Here is a 6,401-nt window from a genome sequence, read left to right on the forward strand (position 1 = left end):
AGAGAGAGAGAGAGAGAGAGAGAGAGAGAGAGAGAGAGAGAGAGAGACAGAGACAGAGACACAGAGACAGAGACAGAGAGACAGAGACAGAGAGAGAAAAGGGTATGTGTGTAAGGGGGAGGGGAGTGTGTGTGGGGGGGGTGGAGGTGTGTGTGTGTGTGTGTGATTATTTTGTTAGGTAGAGGTAGGGACTGATTGGAGAAAGAGGTTCGGAAATTTATTCAAATACACAATGTCCAGAGGGGAGTCCAGTCCCAAGTCCTGGCCCTTCTGTTTCTTTCTACACCAAACCCTTTCCCCTTTCCCTCCTGACTCCCTACCCCTTGTTCTTCAGCTCCTCCAGTCCAGATCGCCCTGGTTCTCTACAGAACAACTTCTACAAAACTGAGTTTCTAGAATGGGTTTTGAGAATACTTGAATCATAAGATGGTAGATTTCAAGCTGGAAAAGTCCTCAGAGGTCCTCTAGTCCAGCCCTCTCATTTTGCAGACAAGGAAACTGAGGCCTGGAGAGGTTAAGTGGCTTGTCTAAAGGCACGAAGGTAGTGACAAAGACAGGGATTCACCTGGTCTTTCATGGAGTAAATATACAGACTTTCACACCCTAAGCTCAGCATTTTATCTATGCATGTGGGACCCCTTCTATAGCATTCCCTCCAGAGATAACAGGCTCTCTTTTGAACACTCCCAGTGATAGGACACTCACTACCTCCAAGGCAGCCTGTTTTGTTCAGACTTTTTAAACAATGACCTATAAGTGAATCTGATTTTAACAATACAACAAGGATATGAGGTCTGGTTATTAGCCTAGGTCCCTAGTGAGTGTTTCTGCCAGCTTCCATCAACTCAATAGTAACCCATAGGCCATAGTGGCATGAAGGTCGACAATTTTATATCTCACAATTGCTAATCCATGCCAAATTCCTTCAAGCCACATAGATGTACATTTCCTGTTCCTGAGATAAAGAAACCAGAGCATAATCCTCCAACACGGTTAAACCAGAGTAGGAGCAAAAGAGACTTGGGTGGGAATGGGAATAGTGATGAAAGCAAAGGAGAGATAAATTCTTTTAATTTAAAGGACAAACCAACCAATCAAATGAGAGGAGAAACACTTGGATTTTTGTGATAAATAGATGGATAGATATGTGTATATATACTCACATATCTATGTATGCATGTACATATACACACATGCATGTATGCATGTACCATATACATATATGTATGCACATGTAGATATATACAGAAATCTGTATTCACATGCGCATAAATACATACACATATAAGCTTTGGAGGCAAAAGCATCAGCGTGATTAATCTCTGCCAAATTATTAAACAGAAATTTTGAAATAATCAATCTTGAATTTGGACGACAGCCTTCAATTAAAAGAACAAAATTCTTCCTTCCACCAGCTTCACTTCTCCCTCCCTCCTCCTTGACTCCTCAATTCAATTCAGTGAAAATAAACATGGGGCCCCTACTGTGAACCGAATACTGTGCTGGTAGCTGGTAGAGACACCCAGTTTAGATAAATCCTGGTGTCTGATCTCAGAGATTTTACAATGCAGATTTTATGGACACATACACAGATAACTATAATGTCTAATAACACATGACAAGTACATAATAATCAAAGTGATATATGAGGTCAGAGAGGGAAGGTCATTACTAACAGGAACGATTTGTGGAGAAGGGGGTGTGGAGGCTGGGCTTAAAAGCATGGATAGGACTTTAGTAGGTAGGGAAGGAGGAAGGAGGAAGGCATTTCAACCTTAGAACAAACAGCATAAATGTAAGCTAGGATATAGGAGAGTTTGTTGGAGGTGAGGGGGTCTAGACTTGTAATTTTATAGGTATGGGGACTCTCCCCCAAAGAAACTCTCTACCAATGTCAGTTGACAATTTCTTTGAAACATACTCTCAGGACAGGTAGGTGGTACAATGGATAGAGCACTAGAATCAGGAGGACCTGAGTTCAAATCCTGCCTCAGCCATTTACTAGCTGTGTGACCCTGGGCAAGTCACTTCGAACCCTCTCTCTTGCCTTACTTCATCCTTCTTGTTCCCCCTCCTCTTCCTCATCCCTCTTCATTCCTTCTCTCTCTCTTACCTCATGCCCTATCTCTTCAGCTACAAATTTCTTCCTCTCTTCTTTCCTACCCCAACTCTTAGCATGTCCTGCAGGATGTCAGGCACATTTGTTCTGCCCTTGGTGACACACAGGGACCAGATTCTTTCAATTCACCCTGTGTCAGCAGAAGGGTTGTGAGTGACTGTGGAGGCAACAGCTTGCAGGCCAAGGAAGGCCATTCTCCACATTAACATCTGTGGGATAGCTCCCTCTTCACACTGAAATCAGAGCTTTGCAATGAGGCATTGTCTAGACCTGAGCTTTGGTCGGGGCTGGGGAACCTGCATCCTCGAGGCCATGTGCAGTATCCTAGGTCCTCAGGTGCAGCCTTTTGACTGAGTCCAAACTTCACAGAACAAAACCCCTTAATAGAAGGATTTGTTCTGTAAAACTTGGACTCAGTCAAAAGACCATACCCAAGGACCTAGAAGGCCATGTGGCCTAGAGGCCCCACCCCTGTTGGGGCTTGGAAACTGGCTCTCTACCCTATGGAGGGTGCCTTCATTTCTTTCCTGGACTGTTAAAAAAATCTCTCAGCCTCTGTTTCCTCATCTGTAAAATGGGGTGAACAATGGTACCTCTTTCACAAGACTGGTGTGAAGGTCAGATAACGGTAAAGCACTATACAAATGGTGGCTGTTTTTAGCCTATCTAAGGTATCTGAGAGTGACTTAAATGGTGTTTGCCTCTCTTCCTATCCCAGGCATTTAGTGTCATAAATGGCATATAGTAGGAACTTAATAACTGCTGGTGACTGGCTGACATTTTACAGTTCCGCACATTTTAGGAGGAAGGATTATGTTTCACTCTGTACCTGCCAACAATATCGTGGGGACCCAAAGCAGGAAGGCGACTTTCGATGCTATCCCCCACTCAAGTCTAAAGGAGACTTATCACCACAGAATGATTATTTTGAGACTCTCCAAGCACCTTGTAGGCAGACATATTGCTCACACACAGAATGCCTGATCGTTCTATATGCATGGTTTACAGCCCCTTTCTCCCCATCTTTGCCAGCCAAGTAATGTGTGGGCTGAAAGCCTAATTACAGAACCTGACTAGGAATATCTCCCCAGCTTCTTCCTAGCAGTGTGACCCTGGGCAAGTCATTCAACCATTGTGAGGCATCAGCTTTCTGATCTGTAAAATGGACTTGACCTCCAAAGGTCCTCCTCCCCAGCTCTAAAGCTATGCCCACACGTAGACTTCTGTACTTTGAATGCTTCTATGGAATAGTCCCTAAAGATAAATCTAACCTTCTACAACCCCCGCCCCCACCGGGGCCCTGGCTTTATTTTCATTCCATTCAGGGGATTAAAGTTCTAATGCTATGACCATACTTCATCACAATTCCTTGGGGTTAAATCCAGATTTGCAATATATTTTGGAGACTGGTCTCCCTATTTCAACCAGACTGAGGTGCTGCTGTCACTGTGTGCTGATAGCTTTGACCTGATCCTTTTACGATCCAGGCTGGTTCACCCTTCATGCAATAGCCTGGTGGTCCCCTCCAACCCTGAAGCTTCACCATATTGGAGATCAGCTTAAGTGCAGACACTCAGTTGGCTCTAGCTGTATTCCAGCTTAGAACTACTAAGCTCAAGGGACCCACCAGCCTCCCCAGGAGCAGACACTCAGGGTGCCTATGCCTAGGCCAACTAACTGTCTTTCAAGACTCGAGTTTTCCTAAAGCAACTTTTTTCTTGGGTGTCCAGCTGAAAAACCAAAGACTTAATGACTCCATTCTGATTATCATGAACACATCCCACAAGTGTGAGATGTCCCACAGGTGAGTCCACTTTCCTCCCTTCTAGATCACTCCATCATTGATGAGACTGTTAAGATTCTTATTTCATCTACTGTCTTCAGGAAGCCTCCAAGTAGAAGAGGTGCTCTTTTAGCATCTGCTTCTGGCAGCAACCTCTGCCTTCCTGTCCCTATAACTCACAGCCCTGCCTCTCTGTTAGAGGTAACACTGATATGAGAATAAGACTTGTGAAAGTCAAACATAGCTTACTGACCCAATCCAGCCCCTTAGAAGGATCAGAAACCAGGAAGGAAGCTTCCAGGGCAATTATATCTGGGGAGAAGAGGGAGAATAGAGGGAGAAAGAGCCATAAACTCACCCAATCAGCTCTAAGGGAAAAACGGACTAACCAACATGACAGGAAGGTGCAATGGTCAAAATAGCTTTATTCAAGTAAACAATTTGCCTTGGGAATAAGTGGTTAAACAGAAGTGTAGTCCATGATAGTCAAGTGTTCTTTCTTCACCATGGCTACCAGGTGAAGTAAGATATTTAATTTACTTCCACATTTAGTCTCAGTCTCCTTTGAGGCAACATTCCTAAAGTCCCTTAGACTGTTACTGTGTTAAATCACTTATCCTGAGCCATACTTATACCCTTTAAACCCATCCCTACCCACCCCTACTCATTGTGGGTAGGCATTAGTTCATTTTTAAGGACAGATTGGATTCCCAAAGACATATGGGGAGCTATGAAAGGACCTGGGGGGGTCTTTTCTTACAGATCACGTATGGGCCTTAGATTGCCCCTACATGGGGGCAGCTTGTACCATCACAGCTGTCACATGGAGATTCCTCAGAACTCAGGATGCTGTTTGTCTTCTCCCTCAGTTCCACATGGCCCAGGGTACTGATGTGTGACATGATCAGTGACCTCGGGGTCAGAGAGAGTTACGGAGAGTGACAAGAGAGAAGTGGCCCAGAGGGATGAGGTGCCTTCCTCCGGCTGCTGGCTGGCTGCCAGATGAGTGTGACGGTTACACTGTGGACCTATTAGGACCACGTCCAAAGGTATGGCCAATCAATTCCTCCAGACAGTCTCACAGTGGGTCCAGCCTGCAGTGGGGGACATAGAATGCTATGGGGTTGACAGAAGCTTCCTGAGGGGAGTGGGGAGCACTCCTCTCATCGTCAGCCATTTCCCTTTCTGATTCTGCTAAGTGAATCACTGACTTCTAGCTCCCTTCCCATTTCCTTAGGATTTTGAAGCTTGTGCTCATATAACAAATGCTTCTCTGAAAACATCTATGAGACCATGGAAAGAGCCTTGTACAAACTATTCTTGTCCTGGATGCACCAGTGACTGTGTGACTTTAGGCAGGTCATTTTCTCTTTACCAGCCTCACTTTCCCCACCTGTTTGTACCCTGCTCTGCCCACCCAGGGGTATTATGAGAAATAAGCTCATATAAATAAGCTTATATATGTGAACATCCTCTCAATATGATGAGATGGGTGCTGCTCTCTGAGCTATAAGGGATTCTGGGCAGGGAAACAGGTTGGGCTGCCCAGATCTTCCCTGCCATGCTGCTCTGGACAGCTCTGGGTTAGAAGGTTTAGGGAGAGGTTAATCAGCCTTAAGAGAGACTAACTAGATTGGGGAAGCCATTGTCCAGGCTCAGAGACTTTGAGCAGAATTCCTTCATGTTCTCTTGACCATGGTCTTGCCAAGAGAAGTTTTGGAAAAATAATGGCGGACCACACAATCCATGACACAAATCATGGGATTCATTCTTCTATGTCCCTTAGAGCATCATTAAGAGGATGCCAGCACCTGAGATTAGAGAGCTGTAATTCTGGGGCCAGGGAAGGGATCTGAGCTAGTGGACAACAGTCAGTGTCCTTCCCTCAGCATGGGGGTCCTGCCTTGTGGGGCCTCCCTGGGGATGAGAGAGGGCCAGAGATCTGAGGTCTGGACACTCAGGTCAGTGCTCTGGTCCTGTGAGGATGGGCCTAGCAGAATTAGAATGGGGCTTATCCCATTCCTATCCTTGGCTGCATAAGAACCTTTGTGGGGGGCTCAGTTTATTAGCATAAACCCACTTTTAGAAGTTTTTTTTTTTTTAAACACAGAACACACAGCTGCCTTTTAAATAGTTACTAACCTGCATAATTTCTTCCCAGAATTGTACAATCTCTCATCAACCCACACAATCTCTTTCCATCCCTCATGTCTTTTCTCAGCCTTTCTGGTCTCTTTCCTGCCTGCAAACACTCTTCCAAGGCAGTAGAAAGAATATTTGACTTGGAATGAGAAGACCCAGTCTCTGACACTATTAACTGTGTTGCCCCAAGAGAATCACAGAGCTTCTGCCTTCTTTGTAAAGGCTAATACTACTTGCACTACTGGCTCCACTGGGCTGCTGTGAGGAAAGTGCCCTAGAAATCACAATGTGCTATATAAATTCAAGTAATTCTTCTTCTTCTTCTTCTTCTTCTTCTTCTTCTTCTTCTTCTTCTTC

The 6,401-nt window shown here is 45.0% G+C and overlaps 1 protein-coding gene across 1 annotated transcript in view; it reads right to left on the minus strand.

The window, feature by feature from the left end:
• Window positions 1-4,319: 4,319 nt before the first annotated feature.
• TBC1D21 (TBC1 domain family member 21) overlaps window positions 4,320-6,401 on the minus strand; it is a 247,779-nt gene continuing 245,697 nt past the window's right edge. Inside the window, exon 12 of the mRNA XM_069071207.1 lies at window positions 4,320-6,401. This exon is cut by the window's right edge and continues 411 nt beyond it. The gene's annotated coding sequence lies outside the window, so the exon portion shown is untranslated.

This window comes from Petaurus breviceps, unplaced genomic scaffold (assembly GCF_028583685.1).
Source record: "Petaurus breviceps papuanus isolate PSGF00001 unplaced genomic scaffold, PetGlider_PUasm1.0 90825, whole genome shotgun sequence".
NCBI lineage: Eukaryota > Metazoa > Chordata > Mammalia > Diprotodontia > Petauridae > Petaurus > Petaurus breviceps.